This window comes from Nicotiana tomentosiformis, chromosome 10, assembly GCF_000390325.3.
Source record: "Nicotiana tomentosiformis chromosome 10, ASM39032v3, whole genome shotgun sequence".
NCBI classification, from domain to species: domain Eukaryota; kingdom Viridiplantae; phylum Streptophyta; class Magnoliopsida; order Solanales; family Solanaceae; genus Nicotiana; species Nicotiana tomentosiformis.
In genome coordinates, this window is record NC_090821.1 from 24,158,938 (window position 1) to 24,179,504 (window position 20,567).

A 20,567-nucleotide genomic window follows, 5' to 3' on the forward strand; every position below is an offset into this window, starting at 1 on the left:
TAAAAAGCCACAGTACAACAATGCAGCCCTCTATTGATCTAGAATGCACCGAAATACTGAACTGATGAACTTGTATATCAGTAGTGTCCAATTAGATCTTGATTGATGCGGGCCTTTCCGGCAACATATACATCCAGTTGCAATATTGACAATTATTTGAGCAACGATAAGAGCCACAACAGCAGTCAAATCAAGGCCCATTGCAGGACTCCTTGGATATAGAGAAAATGACCCTCTATAGCCCCTCAAAATTTTAGGGAGTTTTTCCTATGTATACTATAATAGAAACTTATTTATCTATTTTCTCTAAGTTTTGTAGTTTTCAAAAAGTATCTATTTTTTTTTTACAAACTGTATGTATTCCCCCTTAAAAAGCTCTCACCCCATTATTAGCACCTTCAATTAAGGGATTGAATTATATCCTTTCCTTTTTTCTCTACTCCTCTCCCTCCCTTTTCTTCTAAGCATGTCTGGAAGCAGCTTCTTCTTCCAATATTATTTCACCAAATTTTTTCTTTCAATTTCTCGAAAACTCTATACAAGATACTCGCTTCTGGTATAAGAAGCCACAAGAAAAATACAAATAGACAAAAAAAGTCTTGAACCAAAGAAATGGATTTTTTTTGTATGGTAACATTTTCGATCCTATACAATTTTGAAGATCCATCACAGTAATTATAGGAAATCTGAAAATTTTCTACCTATACACGTTACTACTCTAAAAACTAATATAATTCTGACACAAGATTGTATTGTACTTGTATCAGTGTTGTATCAAGTATTCTTTCATGTATTGATGCATCAAATACAATTCAGATACAATCCTAAAAAAGTTCTTACACAATTATGATACAATTACGATACAACTTAAAACCAACTATAAACTGAAACTGATACAATATCGTATTATAATTGTATTAATGTCACGACCCGAAATTTACACCTTCGGACCGTGATGACACCTAACATTTCACTTGCTAGGCAAGCCAACGTTAGAATAATATTATCCATTTTTAAAATAATTTTTGAATTTGTTAATAACAAAGAAAAAATACGGAAGTAAAGTCTAAATACCATCCCAGAATTGGTGTCACAAGTGCACGAGTTTCTAGAATAAATACAAATAAAGGTCTAAATAAAATAAAGCTGTCTGGAAATAAACACACAGCTAAAGTAAAATAGACGGGGACTTCAGAACTGCAGACGCTATGCAGTTATACCTCAAGTCTCCTCCGAGTAGCTGAAATCCGAGCAAGTCTATGGCACGCCGCTGGGACCAACTCAGAAATCTACACAAGAAGTGCAGAGTGTAGTATCAGTACAACCGACCCCATGTACTGGTAAGTGCTGGGCCTAACCTCGACGAAGTAGTGACGAAGCTAAGGCGGGTCACTTACATTACCTGTACGCAATATTAGTAACAACAACAAATAAATAGAAATAAATCAGGTAACTCATTTATAATAATTGAAGCCAACCCGACAATCATAATTCATTGTCATTTCAACCAATTCTGTTGCAGCGTGCAACCCGCTCTCACAATATATTCACATTCAATTCTGTTGCAGCGTGCAACCCGCTCTCCCAATATTTTCCTTTTAATCAAGTCTGTCATATATTTATTTCAATCAAGTATATATATAGACTTTTAAATAGGTCTGTTGCGGCGTGCAATCCGATCCCCCAATATTGACTTTTCAATAAGTCTACTGCGGCGTGCAATCCGATCCCCCAATATTGACTTTTAATAAGTCTGTTGCGGCGTGCAACCTGATCCTCCAATATCGACTTTTTAATAAGTCTGTTGCGGCGTGCAACCCGATCCTCCAATATTGACTTTTAATAAGTCTGTTGCGGCGTGCAACCCGATCCTCCAATATTGACTTTTAATAAGTCTGTTGTGGCGTGCAACCCGATCCTCCAATATATCCATTTCAATCAATTCTTATAGAAGATATTTTTTCAATAAATGCAATAATTAATATAAAATTATAAGACAACAAGCATACAACAATTATGATTTAATTATGAAACAAAACAATGACAAATAACAAATTATTATAGAAATCAGGGAGAAAATAGGCAGTTTAATATTTAATATGCTAAATGTCAAATAATAGTTAAAACACATAATTCAAATAGCATGTAACAATTAATGCAGGAATTCAAGAATTAATATTTGACAAAGAATAGGAGAGAAATAATTATTATAATAATTAATTTATGATTTAAAATAATTTATGATTTTTTAAGTAAGCAGGCAAATAATTAATTTGACGACGTATAGACACTCGTCACCTCGCCTATACGTCGTTCACATGCAATACACATAACAAATAGTTTAAGGGTTCTATTTCCTCAAGTCAAGGTTAACCACGACACTTACCTCGCTTTGCAAATTCCAATCAATTACTCAACCACAACTTTTCCTTTTAAATTTGTCTCCGAAAGCTTCAAATCTATTCACAAACAATTCGATATATTCAATACTAATCATAGGAATTAATTCCATATGAATTTACAAATTTTCCGGATAAAAATCTAAAATTTATTTAAATATTTGACAGTGGGACCCACGTCTCAAATTCCGAAAAAACTCGTGAAATCCGAACACCCGTTCCGCTACGAGTTCAACCATACAAAAATTGTCCAATTCTGATATCAAGTGGACCTTCAAATCTTAATTTTTCGTTTTTGGAAGATTTTATAAAAATCTGATTTTTCTTCCATAAATTCACGGATTCATGATATAAATGAGTATAAAATCATGAAATATAATCAATATAGGATAAAGAACACTTACCCCAATATTTTCCCGTAAAAATCACCCAAGAATCGCCTTACCCGTGCTCAAAAATGGAAAAGAGTTGAAAATGGGTCGAAACCCCATTTCCAGAACTTAAGTTCTGTTTCTGGGATTTTTACTCATCGCGATCACAGAAATTCGTTCGTGATCGCGAAGAACAACTTTTGCCCAGGTTCATTTTACTCTTCGCGATCGCGGGAATGACTTTGCGATCGCGAAGCACATTTTGGCTGCCCAGACTTTTAACTCTACGCGATCGCGTAAATGCTCATGCGATCGCGGAGCACAATTGATGGGCCTAGCTCCTGCCTTCCTTCCTTCTACGCGATCGCATCTGGTCCCTTGCGTTCGCAGTGCATTGGGAGTTTACTTTCCGCGATCACGTGCCTATATTCGCGAACGCGAAGGGTAAAACTTACTACTTACAATTTACTCTTCGCGATCGTAGGAATGGCTTCGCGATCGCGAAGCACAATGCACAAGATGATAGCAGAAACTCAAAAATCAAATTTTCTAAGTTCAAAATCATCCCGTAGCCTATCCGAAACTCACCCGAGCCCTCGGGGCTCCAAACCAAACATGCACACAAGCCCTAAAATATCATACGAACTTGCTCGCGCGATCAAATCGCCAAAATAACACCTTGAACTACGAATCGGATACCAAATCAAAGAAAATTTTCAAGAAACTTTAAAACTTATATTTTTACAACCGAACATCCGAATCACGTCAAATCAACTCCGATTCTCACCAAATTCGGCAGACAAGTCATAAATATTATAGTGGACCTATACCAGACTCCGAAACCAAAATACGGACCCGAAGTTAATAAATCCAACATCAGTAATTTCTTAAAAATCATTAAGCTTTCAAGCTTCTAATTTTTCATCAAAATTCCATATCTCGGGCTAGGGATCTCGGAATTTGATTCCGGGCTTACGCCTAAGTCCTCAATTACGATACGGACCTACCGGAATTATCAAAATACTGATCTGGGTCCGTTTGCTAAAAATGTTGACCAAAGTCAACTTAGTTGAGTTTTAAAGCTCTATTTCACATTTTAATCCGTTTTTCACATGAAAACTTTCCGAAAAATTTTACCGACTGCGCACGCAAGTCGAGGAATGATACATGATACTTTTTAAGGTCTTAAAATACAGAATTACTTATTAAATTTAAAGATGACAATTTGGGTTATCTCAATTAGTATTGTATCATGTATTGTTTTAGGTACAAACTGTGATACAATTATGATACAATCGTGATACAATTCTTAATTATGATACAATTTTATTCTTCATCTTTTTCAAGTTTCAATCTAAAACATCCACCTAGAACCAACTCTAAACTTAAATTATGATACAATATTGTATTATAATAGTATTAGTGTTGTATCAGAATTGTCTTAGGTATTGATGTATAAAATACAATTCAGATACAATTATGATACATTTATCATACAATCGTAATACAATTCCGAAACTTCTTCTTCCTCGAGTTTCAATATAAAAATCTATCTAAAACCAACATAAAACTTAACCAATCTCCCTTAAAATCGAGATATAAACCCTAAAGAATATTTTCAATCGTTTTCAAGAACACTCAATCCAAAGAAATCACAAATTTGTAAAATCCAAATATCTAATTCAAAGCTTCGAAGCTTTTTAATGGTATGTCAATGGCATACCCCTCTACCTGCAATTTCAGAGATAATGTCGATGGATTTGTCAATAGCTGAAACTTTTTAATGGTTGTTGGTGGAATTGATTCAGAAAAATATATGATGCTATAATTTAGAGAGATAATAGTTTGATTTGTATGAAAGAGAGAGAGATTGGTTGATTTGTATGAAAGAGAGAATGACTTTAAAATCTTTTAAAATTGGGAAGAAAATCGTGATTGTAGGAGGCTAATTAAGCCGATAGATGGGGATGGGGGGATACAGTTACAAATTAATCCCTATATTTAAGAGATCTTTCTTTTATCATGATTTTGTACATAAATAGTAAATATAGATACACAATGTAATTTTTAAGGAACATAAAGAAAAGTAGTTAATAAGTTTCTAATATAATATAGTAAGGTAAAAATTCCAAAATTTTAATAGCCCATGTTTTTTTCCATTGACATGAAATGTCCCTCCGACCCAAACATATTATATCTAATAGCCCGAAATGTCTATTTTGTATATTTTTTGTATAGTGGCAGTCTATTTTGTATAGTGACAGTCTATTTTGTATATATTTTGTATACTGACAGTCTATTTTGTATATATTTTGTATACTGACAGTCTATTTAGTATATGTTTTGTATAGTGACAGTCTATTTTGTATATATCTTGTATAGTAATAGTCTATTGTATATAAATTGTATAGTGATAGTCTATTTAGTATATATTTTATATAGTGACAGTCTATTTTGTATATATTTTATATAATGACAGTCTATTTAGTATATTTTTTGTATAATGATAGTCTATTTGTATATATTTTATATAGTGACAGTCTATTGTATATAAATTGTATAGTGACAGTCTATTTTGTATAATTTTGTATAGTGACAGTCTATTTAGTATATATTTTGTATAGTGACAGTCTATTGTATATAAATTGTATAGTGACAGTCTATTTTATATAATTATACGTATAAATTCTCTCCCTTATATAGAAAAAGATTCAAGAGTTCAGATCTTTACGTTCCATAAATTTATGTTTTTGTTTGTTGGGTTTTGTTTTCTCCTCTTTTCTTGGTGGCGGGGTGGTCGTAGGTGGGTGACCGATATTGACTATTGATAGATTGGACCGTTACTGTGATTGTTATTCTTAAAGAATTTGTTAAATACGTTAGTTTGATAGAATTTATCAATTGCAAGAGTTTAATATAGAAAATGGCACATTTATCTTATACTCCTATTTATCTGCATTACTAAAAAATAAGTTAGAAGAATTATTACACAAAAAATTAAAATAAATAAAGTAAACGTAATATTAAAAACTAGTATAAGGGATGTCAATCTATGAAATTATCGTAACGGTAAATTATAATTTTGTATAAGAAAGCTAAGGCTCGGGGTGGCACAATAGTTAACATAATTTATTTGTTTTTGGCTACAAATTATAATGTGCAATTGTGGGCTAGCATCTGTTTATAGTTTTTGCGGAGAGGCTAACTTTGTCAAGGGACATTTTTATCTATACCCAGTCTTTGGGTCAACTTTTAACTTATACCCGCTTTGCAAAAAATAATTACAAGCGTACTCACTTTTCGGGTAACTTCAGACATACGGGCCTGAAGTAGTAAAAATTTATGTCTGAAGTTTGAATTTCAGAATGTTTTGCCTGAAGTGTAACAAAACTTTAGATATTTTTGCCTGAAGTTTGGCCTGACTTGCAAAGGCAATCACGCAAACTTCAATTCATAGTGCAATGGCAAACTTCAGCTCAATAAAACTACAACATATTTTGGCTGAAATTTTTGTTTTATAATTGCTGAACTTTAGCATTCTAGGAGCTGGAGTTTGTTTTGTAATTGCTGAACTTCAGCATTCTAGGAGCTGAAGTGTAAGGCCCCGTAAAATTTCGCAAAAGAAAATAATGTTTCGTGGTGCCGAATGGTTTTTACGTGTTGAGGATTATAGAAATTCTTCGCGGCGAGCTTGCTCGCCGCGACTCGGACTTTTTGGGTTGAACAGTACACGGAAAAGTAAAGGAAAATTTTTGCCGGAAAAGTGCGTTTATGCGGTCCATTATGCGACTGCATAATCACTCTGCGGGCCGCATAATGGACGCAGAAGTGAGCAGGAGAGGGCCATTCTGGAAGCAGCTATGCGGTCGACTATGCGATCGCATAACTATTATGCGGTGCATTATGCGACCGCATAACAGTTATGCGGACCGCATAGTGACCGCATACACAGACAGTTCTTTTCGCTATTTTGTAACCAATTATGCGACCAGTATGTGGTTCGCATATCGGTTATGCGATCGCATACCTTGTTCCGGAGCTCCATTTTTGGGTTTTTAAAATCCGACCCTATTTCGTTAAATACACTCTTTGGGATATTTTTTAGCTATAATATGATATTTTAGAGTGAGAGAGAGTACCCTAGAGTGAGAAGGTGTTCTTCAATTATTGTTCTTCAATTCTTGCTCAAGTTTTGGAAGATTAAGAAGGGAAGCTCACTAGGTCTTCATCCTAGAGATAATATTCTACACCCTAAACCCTAATTTTAAAATTATCTGAAAATGGGTAATTAGCAAGATAATTTTTGGACATAAGAGTTATTTATTTTACATGCATGTGATATCAAGGGGTGTAGGACGATTGTTGAACTAAGCATGGTAAATATTGGATTGTGGGATGATGGAATCCTTCATAAAAGAACTTTGAAACCTTAATGCACACCTAGTATTTGATAAAATACTTAAATGAGCTAGAATCATAATCATCTTCCTAATTTTAGTTCAATTTGTTATATTTCTAAAATAGATTGAAGTTGCTAAGAATTTTGGAACATTTAGAGTGTAAGGAAGCTCAAGTGAGGTATGTTGGCTAAACTCTTCTTTAAGAATTGGAATTCCCAATATCCTTGTAAGTTTCGAGATATTGATTATAAATGGAGTATTCCGATAAGTTTTGTGATGAAGATATATGTTCAATTCAGGTTTCAAATGCTCTTATCATATTGTATTATAAATTGAGGATGTGTCCCAAACTATGGATTATGTATCCACACGTTATAATTTCTAGTCGTGATTTATGTGAAAGTTATTATGCCAAGCTGTGTAGAGATTGTGATTGTGATACACCTCCACCCACATACATTGGGGTGAGGCGGCATGACCGCTTTGTGTGGGGATTATGGTATAGAGAATATGATTGTGATACACCTCCACTCGCATATATATTGGGGTGAGGCGGCATGACCGCTTTGTGTATGGATTATGGTATTGTGGGACTGCACCTCTACCTTCTTATATTGGGATGAGGCGGTACGATCGCTTTGTGTCTAGTTTTGGTATTGTTGTGGTACCACCACCCGCATAAATTGGGGTGAGGCGGCATAGCCGCTTTGTGTTGGTATTGGTATCGTTGATGCATTTCCACCTGCAAACATTGGGGTGAGGCGGCATAACTGCTAGTATAGGTTCTTGGTACTGTGGTTATACATCCACCTGCATACATTGGGGTGAGGCGGCAGGGCCGCTTGAGTAGAGTTGTGGTATTATACTTACACCTCCACCTGCATACATCGGGTGAGGCGGCGGGGCCGCTTTGTGTGAAGATGGTTACAGAGGATCTCATCTTAAATCCTATAAATGTTAATTATAGCTTTTAATAAGCTTGCTATGGTTTAAACGGTTATCTATATTATTCTATTGCTGCACTGGTTCATCATATTCATCTTGTATTTCTGAATTCTTAAATTAGTGTTTAGTTTTCATACTAGTACTATTCGATGGTACTAACGTCCCTTTTGCTGGGGGCGCTACATCTTTTAAATGGATACATATGATTCCATAGCAGGAGATATTGAGCAATGATAGCAGCACACATTCTTCCCAGCTGACTTGGTGAGCCCCACTTCATCCCGGAGTCATGTATCTTTTGTTCTTTGTGTATTCTGTTTGAGGTATAGTCGGGGCCTTGTTGCCGGCATTATCATTGCACTCATCTTTATCTATAGAGGCTCTGTAGACATAGTGTGGGTTGTGTATTGGTGCTGGGAAAGACAAACTATGCTATGTTGTGGTTGTATTACTTGTCCATTTGAGACTTTAAAAATGGTTAAACTTTTGGTAAGAAATTGGTAATTGCAGACATGAGCACTTTATTGTTTAATTAGGGAAAACATATATTCTCTTTATTCATGAATGAGTTTGGGTAGAAGGAATCTAATAGGCTTGCTCGGTCGGGTTCACTCGGTTGAGCGCCGGTCGCGCTCCTCGATTTTGGGGCGTGACAAACTTGGTATCAGAAACTAAGGTTTTAAAGTATCCTAGGATTTTTTGGAGCCGTGTCTAGTAGAGTCCTTATTATCGGTGTGTTGTCGACCACATCTATAACTAGGATGCTACTTGGACATTTAGGAATAATACCCTTCTTCGATATTCTGAATCGTGCGATGAAACTGATTGTGAAATTGTTCTTCCTCCAACTCATGCGTTGAGGTTCAAGGTAAGTTTAAATACTCTTTTGGTTTATTTCAAGTAATGTTGTCATGTGACATGACGAAAGGGTAAAGGCTTGAATATTAAACAAATGGCATATGTATCATGGTGAATGAATGGTATGGCCATATGAGACAATGTATATAGTACCATGAGTATACTTTATATGAGAAGAGTACTAGAAGTGATTGCCCACCTCCAAAGAGGCATTGACGTGATAAATGAGACCTAAATTCCTAGGAGGTCATATGAAAGAGAAATCTGATATAGATGTTCCACTAATAATGCAATATGGTAAGATGATCATTTATGCCTCTAGGCAACTCAAGAATCATGAAAAGAACTATCCAACACATAATTTAGAACTTGCGGCGGTGGTATTTGCATTGAAAATTTGGCGTCATTATTTAAATGGGGTCCATGTGGATATATTCACGGACCATAAGAGCCTTCTATATATTTTCAAACAGAAGGAACTGAAACTGAGGCAGAGAAGATGGCTTGAATTACTCAAGGATTATGATATTGATATTTTATACCATCCGGGAAAAGCTAATGTTATGGCGGATGCTCTTAGTCAAAAATCTATGGGTAACTTAGTATACTTGGAGGCATATCAAAGGCCATTAGCCAAGGAAGTCCATCGATTGGCTAGTTTGGGAGTTCATCTTACGGACTCTAGTGAAGGAGGGGTAATTGCGCAAAATAGGGCTAAATCATCGCTTGTTGTGAAAGTCAAAGAGAAGCAATACAACGATCCATTGTTGGAGCAATTGAAAGAGGGGATTAATAAACATAAGACCATGGCCTTTTCTCTTGGCATGGATGATGGTACACTAAGGTAGCAAAGGCGACTCTGTGTTCCAAATGTGGATGGTCTCCGGGAAAGAATTATGACTGAAGCTCACACTTCTAGGTATTCCGTGCACCCAGGTTCTATGAAAATGTATCATGATCTTAAGGAAGTCTATTGGTGGAATGATATGAAGAGCAATGTGGCGGATTTTATGGCAAGATGTCCAAATTGTCAGCAAGTAAAGGCCGAACACCAAAGGCCCGATGGGTTGGCACAGCACATAAAAATTCCAATGTGAAAGTGGAAAATAATTAATATGGACTTTGTGGTAGGATTACAGCGAACTCCGCACAAGCTTGACTCAATTTGGGTGATTGTGGACCGACTCACGAAATCAGCACACTTTTTGCCGGTTAAGTCTACCGACACAGTGGAGCAGTATTCTCAGTTGTATATCAAAGAAATAGTCAGGTTGCATGGCACCCCAGTTTCCATCATTTTTGATCGGGGGGCACAATTCACTACTAATTTTTGGAAGAAGGTTCAGCAAGGTTTGGGTACTCAGGTGAATCTTAGTACAACCTTTCACCCACAGACTGACGGGCAAGCAGAGCGGACTATTCAGACGCTTGAGGATATATTGCGTGCTTGTGTTATAGACTTCAAAGGTAGCTGGGATGATCATTTACCACTCATAGAATTTGCATATAATAATAGCTATCATGCTAGCATTCAGATAGCACCGGTCGAGGCTTTATATAGTAGGAGATGTAAATCTCCCATTGGGTGGTTCGAAATTGGGGAAGCAGAGTTGATAAGGCCAGACCTCGTGCATCAGGCTATGAAAAAAGTTAAAATCATTAAGGAGCAGTTGAAGACCGCTCAGAGTCGTCAGAAATCCTATTCGGATGTTCGTCGTAGGGATTTGGAGTTCAAAGAAGATGATTGGGTATTCTTGAAAGTTTCCCCCATGAAGGGTGTAATGCGATTTGGTAAGAAAGGGAAATTGAGTCCGAGGTATGTCGGATCGTACAAAATCATTCAGAAGATCGGTGAGGTGGCATACAAGCTTGAACTACCACCTGAGATGTCATTAGTACACCTGGTGTTTCATGTGTCTATATTGAAGAAAGTAGTTGGAGATCCACTCATTGTTCCGGTTGAGACTATTGAGGTAAATGAGAAATTGACTTATGAAGAAATTCCAGTTGCCATTCTTGATAGACAAGTCCGAAAGTTGAGAAATAAAGAAATTACATCCGTAAAAGTGCTATGGCGAAACCAACAGGTTGAAGAGGCTACTTGGGAGGCCGAGGAAGAAATGAAGAAAAAGTATCCTTATTTGTTTGAATGACCATGTATTTATAAAGTTGTGATCTATGAAAAAAAACATTCTAAGAGTTGCTTTCTATGAATTATGTATGATTTGTACATTTGATGTTAAGGGTGTTCCGTTCTGGTAATATAATTATTTGTGAGGCTACAGTTGGTGTTGTCTTGTATTATGTTACGTCATTGGATTATGTATGTGCTGTTAGGATGTGTTTCTGGGGCTCTCTGACAGGTGGATAGGCCTAGTTACAAGGGAAACTCTGGCGAAATATTTGAAAATTTAGGGAGTTAGTCAAATATGGGACTGCTGGCAGGGGCGGACCCACGTTGGTTAAAGTGGGGTCAATTGAACCCGCTTCGTATAATATTTTAGTTTTTTTTATGTGGAAATTATTTTTCTTAGAAATTAACTCGTATAAATCAAAGGCTGTTGAACCCGCTTGACAAAGGTAGTTTCTTGCTCAGATGGTTCAAGCGGGTTCATAATATGTAGATAGTCGCAAGATCGAAACTGGGTCTCGTATTGTTCTTGTCTATGTACTTTTTCATGACTTTTTTGTCCTTTTTGTTTCTTTGTATTCGCATGTGCTAAACAAAGGAAAGCCACATAAAGTCATAAACACCATTGGATCCCCTCCAGTATTATCTTCAATAGAGTGTTTGATATGTGCCATGTGGACAAAAGATAATCAATGGTTTGGATTTTGTTTAATTATTCAGGATAATTTTTTTAGTGTAAATATTCCTTTAAATTTCATACCACGGAAGTTACCGGATTCTATTCCACTTTACCCTAATTCTTTATTTATTGGGCCATTTTCAATACTTTATTTTTTTATTTTAATAATGTCAAAATTCATCTAAAATTCTCTTTTCCGACTGAAAATTTAACCAAATAATGAACTTCATTACTTACCAATAAATTCAAAAGCATTAAAGTTAATCAGAATAAAACTATACCCCATCAGTACATCAAGAAATCACATGTTATTTTAGGAGGCGTCCATTTTAATTATACAACTAAATTATAATTAAAAAAATACTTGGTAATGCATTATAAAAGAAATAAAAATTAAATTAGCATTCTTGTCATTTAAAGTTTAAGTTTGCCTTCCGTGTTTTATATAAAGTAAGGACGATATTATACTATTCCTTCACTTTGTTAGAATATAATTTTTGATTTTTTTGTTGCATTAACAGAGAGGATTAAGGGGCCATGAATAATAAAATAAAATCCAAACCATTAATTATCTTTTGTCCATGTGGCACATATCAAATACTCTATTGAAAATTAATGGACAAAAATAGTACTAAAGGGGATCCGATCCCATTATACATGTAACGACCCGGCTAGTCGTTTTGAATATTATAACCCCGTTTCCCCATTTACTGCATAATTTATGTCTTGAAATTGATTTATGACTTATCGGGTTAGTTGGTTCAGGTCCGGAAGGAACTCGGAGTGAAATGAGACACTTAGTCTCATAATTTAAAAATTTACGTTAGAAAAGTGGACCGGATATGGATCTATGTGCAAACGACCTCGAATTTGAATTCTGATAGTTTTGTTAGTTCTGTTAGGTGATTTTGGACTTAGGAGCGCGTCCGGAATGTGATTTGGAGGTCCTTGGTAGAATTAGGCTTGAATTGGTGAAATTGAAAAATTTTACGATTTTGGTCGGCAGTGGAAAATTTGATATCGGGGTCTGGATGGAATTCTGAAAGTTGGAGTAGGTTCGTAATGTCATTTGTGATGTGTGTGCAAAATGTGAGGTCCTTCGGACGTGGTTTGGTTGGTTTCGGCATCGGTTGCCGAATTTAAAAATTTAGAAGTTCTTAGGCTTGAATCCGAGGGTAATTTGATGATTTGATATTGTTTTGAGTAATTCGATTGTTCGACTAAGTTGGTATGTTGATATATGACTTGTTGGTATTTTTGGTTGAGGTCCCGAGGGCCTCAGGGTGATTCCGGGTGATTAATGAATTTGTCGAAGTTGGAATTTGCAGCTGGAGCTGCTGCTACTGCTATTTTCGCACCTGCGGAAGAAATCCTCGCAGGTGCGAGGCCGGTGGTGTGCTTGGGGAGTGCGCAGGTGCGGGCGACACTGGGCCAAGGCTGGGAACGCAGGTGCGAAGAATGGCCGCATCTGCGAGCCTGCAGGTGCGAGGCCTTGAGCGTAGATGCAGAGATGAGGATTTTGGGCTGGTTTCGCAGATGCGCACCTGGGATCGCATATGCGAGTCCGCAGGTGCGAGAAATGTGTCCGCAGGTGTGGAAGCTGGGGAATTAAGTGAGTTGCACAAGTGCAGCTCCTTGGACCGCAGAAGCGATAGCGCGGGTGCAAGAAAATAGCCGCAGGTGCGAAAAACCTGGGCAGAAACCATAAATAGAACGCTTCGCGATTTTGGTGCATTCTTCACCATTTCTATTCGGTTCTTGGAGCTTTTGAGAGATATTTGAAGAGGGAATCAAGGGAATTTTGTTGCGGTAAGTTACTTGAGACCTAATAATTGTATATATGGTGATTTTCCATTGTTTAACCATGGTAATTAGTGAAAATGAGGGGATATGGCTTGGAATTATTGGAGAGTAATTTAAGGATCTGAAGGACCAAACGATGTCGGATTTTGATGAATTTGGTATGGTTAGACTCGGGAGAGGTCAAGGCTTATTATTCTGCCATTTTTGACTGATTTCGAGATGTGGGCCCGGGGGTCGGTTTTTGGTCGGTTTCGGATTTTTGGCATAATTTGATAGTTTTTCTTGCGGAATTCATTCCATTAGCATATATTGATGGTATTGTACTGATTGTGAATAGATTCAGAGTATTTGGAGACCGAGTCCAGAGACGAGGGCATCCCGGAGTAGGATCTTTACGCTGTTAAGGTAAGTAAAATTTATAACTCTGGCTTTGAGGGTATAAACTCAGAGATTTGACATCACGTGATGGTTTGGAAGCGATACCCATGCTAGGTGACGAGCGTGTGGGTGTGCACCGCGAGGGATTGAGACTTGGTCCGTCCCGTGAGGTTGTGAGGCCTAATGGCTATTATCTGTAGTTATGTGTTTATTTGTTGTTGAACTTGTTTGCCTTCATGTTTGAGATCATGCTTAAGCTTTATTCATGCTCACACTATTTGTACTCAGTCATAGAAATTATTGTACCTGGTTACCTCAGTCTCTATTATTTGCTAATATGCGGTGATACTTGATGTGGGCTGTGTTCCCTTATTTGTTGGTGATGATGAGGCTAGTGAGGTATATGATCAAGTTGAGATGGCCGAGGGCCTGGTTGTGAGGATATTAATACCATAGCGCGAGAGTTATCCGCGTAGCACGTGAGTTGATCATGCGGGTCCAGGTATTGATACCATAGCACGTGAGTTATCCGCGTAGCACGTGAGTTGACCGTGCAGATCTAGGTATTGATATGATGTCACGTGAGCTGTCCGTGCTTAGCGCTTGGGCTTTGGGAGCCCCTCCAGAGTCTGTACACACCCCCAGTGAGCGCAGAGTGTTGAGTGTTTTGAGTATTGAGTGCGAGTGATGAGTGATGGAGTGACACTGCTGTGAGGTTGTATTTATTTGTGTTGTTGCTGTATTTATCTGTTAAACTTCTTTGTGGCATTTACTGAGTTATGGAATTTACTTATTTATTTTTAAATTGTGAAAATAAATAATTGGACTGTTTTACTTAGCTCGTCACTATTGTTCAGTTCCTTAATTATTTCTGTTACTTGCTTAGGTGGTTGTACTCATGCTACACCATGCACTTTATGTACAGATTCTGGTGAGTTAGAGCGCAGTGATCGTTGAGTTCATGCCGACTATCTGTGGAGATTGCAAGGTAGCTGCTAGCATCCGCAGGACCTTGTTATTCCTTTTATCATTTCTTCTTTTGGATTGTATTGACTGTTAGACAGTTTCATTTATTAGTTCATAGATTTAGACACTCATGACTTAATGACACCCCGATATTTGGGGCTCGTTTCCGTATTTCTAAAATGATATTTAAAGTTGATTTAGTTTATGAGAAATTCAAATGTTGAAATGCTTTGTTAAATTCTTATAATCGGTTTAGTAGTAATATTTTGGGGAATAGGCTTGCCTTGTAATGCGATAGGCGCCATCACGACCATGGTTAGATTTTAGGTCGTGACAAGTTGGTATCAGAGCCTAGGTTACATAGGTCTCACGAGTCATGAGCGGGTTTAGTAGAGTCTTGAGGATCGGTACAGAGACGTCTGTACTTATCTTCGAGAGGCTGCAGAACCTTTAGGAAAATTTCACATTCTTGGATTCTTATCGTGCGTTTTGTATATTCTAGTAACTAAACATCTGTATTTCATTCTCTCACAGATGGTGAGGACTCGTGCTACCGGTCAAGAGGGTCAGCCACCAGTTCGGGCCGCAAGAGGCCGAGGCCGCGGTAGAGGCCGCGGTAGGGGCAGAGGTGCAGCCCGTACAATAGCTGGGGCAGTACCTGTAGATCCACCGGTTGTCCCAGAACAGGACCAGATTCCAGTTGTTGATGCACCAGCTTAGGCACCACCTGTGCCTATTGTGATTCCAGGCCTTCAGGAGGCCCTGCCTCAGATTCTAACAGCATGTACTGGCCTTGCTCAGGCGGTCTCTATTTCGACGGCCACAGCCACTTCTCAGGCTGGGGGAGGCACTCAGACTCCCATCGCTCGCACACTCGAGCCAGTTATTCAGGGACTTCAGACACCGGAGGCACCACTAGCCCAGCCGGTTGTAGCTGCACAGGATTATGTGGTTCTTGCTATGCCTGATGATGATCAGCGTAGGTTAGAGAGGTTTGGGAGACTCCAGCCACCACCTTTCTGTGGCACAGAGAGAGAGGACACTCAGGATTTCTTGGACAGGTGTCAGAGGATACTCCGTACTGCTGGTATTCTAGAGACTTGTGGGGTCTCATTCACTACCTTTCAGTTTTCTGGGGCTGCACTCAGATGGTGGGAGACTTACAAGAGATGTAGGCCTGTTGGCGCAGCACCCCTTACTTGGAAACAATTCTCTGTTCTCTTTCTGGAGAAGTTTGTACTTGAGTCCCGCAGAGAGGAGCTGCGCAGGCAGTTTGAGCAACTTCGCCAGGGTGAGATGTCTGTTACACAGTATGAGATGCGGTTCTCCGAGTTAGCTCGTCATGCAGTCTGGTTGGTTCCCACAGACCGAGAGAGGATCAGGAGGTTTATAGATGGCCTCAGTTTTCAGCTTCGATTGCTTATGACCAGGGAGAGAGAGTATCTGGGGTTACCTTTGATGAGGTTGTCAACATTGCTCGACAGATTGAGATGGTTCGAGGTCAGGAGAGGACTGAGAGGGAGGCTAAGAGACCTCGTGGTCAGGGTGGTTCCAGTGGTGCTCCTCAGGAAGGCCAATTTCAGCAGAGTCAGTCATCATTCAGTGCATTGCCAGCACAGGGTTCTCATTATGCCATGCCCGCTCAGGTATCGTCGGGTAATTCTTTTGGGCATCAGGAGCAACAGTTTCGTCAGAGGAGGGTTTGTTTCGAGTGCGGGAATTTTGGTCACATTGCGAGATATTGTCCTAGGATGTTGGGTGGGACTCCGCAGCGGAGTACTAAGCCTCAGATTACAGCACCAGTTACCTCACCACCCGCCCAACCAGCTAGGGGTGGAGTTCAGCCAGCTAGGGGCGGAGCCCAATCAGCTATGGGTCACCCGAGAGGGGGAGGCAGATCAGGGGGTGGTCAGGCCCGTTTCTATGCCCTCCCAGCCAGGCCAGATGCTATTGCTTCAGATGCTGTGATTTCAGGTATGTTCTTTTGTTAGACTCGTTTGAGGACGAACGTTTGTTTAAGAGGGGGAGAATGTAATGACCCGGCCAGTAGTTTTAAATATTATAACCCCGTTCCCCCTTTTACTGCACAATTTATGTCTTGTAATTGATTTATGCCTTATCGGGTTAGTTGGTTCGGGTCCGGAAGGAACTTGGAGTGAAATGAGACACTTTATCTCATAATTTAAAAATTTACGTTAGAAAAGTGGACCGGATATGGTTATATGTGTAAACGACCTCGGATTTGAATTTTGATGGTTCTGTTAGCTCCGTTAGGTGATTTTGGACTTAGTAGCACGTTCGAAATGTGATTTGGAGAGTAATTTAAGGATTTGAAGGACCAAATAATGTCGGATTTTGATGAATTTGGTGTGGTTAGACTCGGGAGAGGTCAGGGTTTATTATTCTGCCATTTTTGACTAATTTTGAGACGTGGGCCCGGGGGTCGGGTTTTGGTCGGTTTTAGATTTTTGGCATAATTTGATAGTTTTTCTTGCGGAATTCATTCTATTAGCGTATATTGATGGTATTGTACTGATTGTGAATAGATTCAGAGTATTTGGAGACTGAGTCCAGAGACGAGGGTATCCCAGAGTAGGATCTTTACGCTGTTAAGGTAAGTAACAGTTTAAACTCTTGGTTTGAGGGTATAAATCCGGAGATTTGACATCACGCGATGGTTTAGAAGTGATACCCACGCTAGGTGACGAGCGTGTGGGCGTGCACCGCGAGAAATTGAGACTTGGTCCGTCCCGTGAGGCTGTGAGGCCTAATGGCTATTATCTGTGGTTATGTGTTTATTTGTTGTTGAACTTGTTTGCCTTCATGTTAGAGATCATGCTTAGGCTTTATTCATGCTTACACTATTTGTACTCAGTCATAGAAAGTATTGTACCTGTTTACCTCAGTCTCTATTATTTGCTAATATGCGGTGATACTTGATGTGGGTTGTGTTCCCTTATTTGTTGGTGATGATGGGGCTAGTGAGGTACATGATCAAGTTGAGATGGCCGAGGGCCTGGTTGTGAGGATATTAATACCATAGCGCGTGAGTTGTCCGTGTAGCACGTGAGTTGACCGTGCGGGTCCATGTATTGATACCATAGCGCGTGAGTTATCCGCGTAGCACGTGAGTTGACCGTGTGGATCCAGGTATTGATATGATGGCACGTGAGTTGTCCGTGCTTAGCGCTTGGGCTTTGCGAGCCCCTCCAGAGTCTGTACACACCCCAGTGAGCGCAGAGTGTTGAGTGTTTTGAGTATTGAGTGCGAGTGATGAGTGATGGAGTGACACTGCTGTGAGATTGTATTTATTTGTGTTGTTACTGCATTTATCTGTTAAACTTCTTTGTGGCATTTACTGAGTTATGGAATTTACCTGTTTATTTCTGTTTATTTTTAAATTGTGAAAATAAATAATTGGACTGTTTTACTTAGCTCGTCATTATTGCTCAGTTCCTTAGTTATTTCTGTTACTTGCTGAGGTGGTTGTACTCATGCTACACCCTGCACTTTATGTGCAGATTCAGGTGAGTTAGAGCGCGGCGATCGTTGAGTTCAGGCCGGCTATCTGTGGAGATTGCAAGGTAGCTGCTAGCGTCCGCATGACCTTGTTACTCCTTTTATCATTTCTTCTTTTGGATTGTATTGACAGTTAGACAGTTTCATTTCTTAGTTCATATATTTAGACGCTCATGACTTAGTGACACCCCGATGTTTGGGGTTCGTTTTCGTATTTCTAAAATTATATTTAAAGTTGATTTAGTTTATGAGAAATTCAAATGTTGAAATGCTTTATTAAATTCTTATAATCGGTTTAGTAGTAATATTTTGGGGAATAGACTTGCCTTGTAATATGATAGGCGCCATCACGATCATGGTTAGATTTTGGGTTGTGACAATACACCACTTTAACATTCTATTTCCGTAATTATTTAAAAGAATTATATCGTGATTTTTCATGTGTTTTTTGGTTTAAGAATGGAGCTATTGAGAAGAATATTTTAAAGGACCCCAAGATACATAAATTATTCAATTTATATAAATGTATATATACATAATGATTTTCATTTTTGATTTTTCCTTCAAATATTATTCTAATCCAAACTTGACAATCTTTTTTTATGAAACATTTCATATTATTTTAAACTACTTTACTTGCCTCTTTATTATCGAATTGCATCGCTGCTGCTTGTTCTTATTTCTCTTATTATTTATTTTATATTAATTTCTTTTCATAGTTTTGGAACTTTTTATATTGAAATTATTAATTTAACTTAGTTTATAGCTCTCTTATATTATTTTTGATTTATAGTTAGCGCAAAATAAATTATGAGTTTAATATTTTAATATAGATCAAATTGATATTTGTTCAGGTAAAATTTATAAAATAAGCTCTAATAAATTATAAAATTTATAAGATAAATAGATCTGCTGTTAAAATCTAGGTAATTGTTTAAACAAAATTAAAACAAGGCGACTTCGAAACGAAATAAAAAGTAGCGAGCAATTCTTTTTAACGTTTTTTTAACAACCAAAATAAAGGGAGCAAGGTAAACCTTGTATGTTAACTTAGTGTCGCTTTTACTATTGACTGCTACCGAGGATTTAGTATATATTTGAACCCGCTTGCATAAAATTTTGGGTCCGCCACTGGTCTCAATACACTTTCTCAATCTTTTTTTTCTCGAAAGCATAGAATAAAAATACATCCCATACAAGGACATTAATGTTTTTAAAGATACTATAGAGTAAAAAGAACTAACCAAGTGCCACAATGGATATTAGATAACTAAAGGAACGGAACTAATGTTGTGCCACAATGGATATTAACCACTAAAAACGTTAAATAATTAATGATATTAACGGAGACCAATTTGCTAACACACAAATCTTAATATTATACAAGAGGGAGGAAAAGGAAAAAAACACAAAAAGAAGAAGGAAAAGAAGAAAGAGAAAAAAGATGAAATTAACTATAAGAGTATGAATAGTATAACACTTGTAGATTAGTTGCAAGGTTAACATCGTTGACATATTCAAAAACCAAAGTATATGATTCAATATGTCAATTTTTTTTATATGCTCATAAAAGTCTTCCTTATCCACTTTATTTATATAAGTAACTAAAAAGTAAAAGTTACAATGAAAAGTTCATGCTATGAATTAGCTAAAAGAGTGATATTATCATAAGCTGCATGAAATCAACTCTTTTTTTTTTTTTTTTTTTGTAACAAGAATCCGTATATAACACATATTTCGTTAATTATTATTCGCGTTTATCATTGTACTATGTATTCTCTTATATTGCTCTTTTATTTTTTCATCTAATTCTTTTCCGTTCTAAAGTGTTACGTGCAAGGCACGTATAGAGACTTTTTTTGTAATAAAAAGGTTCGTGTGAAAAGAAAATAAAAACATAAGGAGTCAAATTCTTAACAGCAAACATGAAAGTCAACATAACTCATGTAGCAATCCATAGCAAACAGTTACAACCAAATACCAGGTTATCTTATGCTTTAGAACTTGTAAACCTCTCATGCTCTCCTGCAATACCTTGTCCATAGAACCTACAACTGACTGGAAAGGGACATTAATATTTACACAACTTCACAACTATTACCAACATGATCATAACTC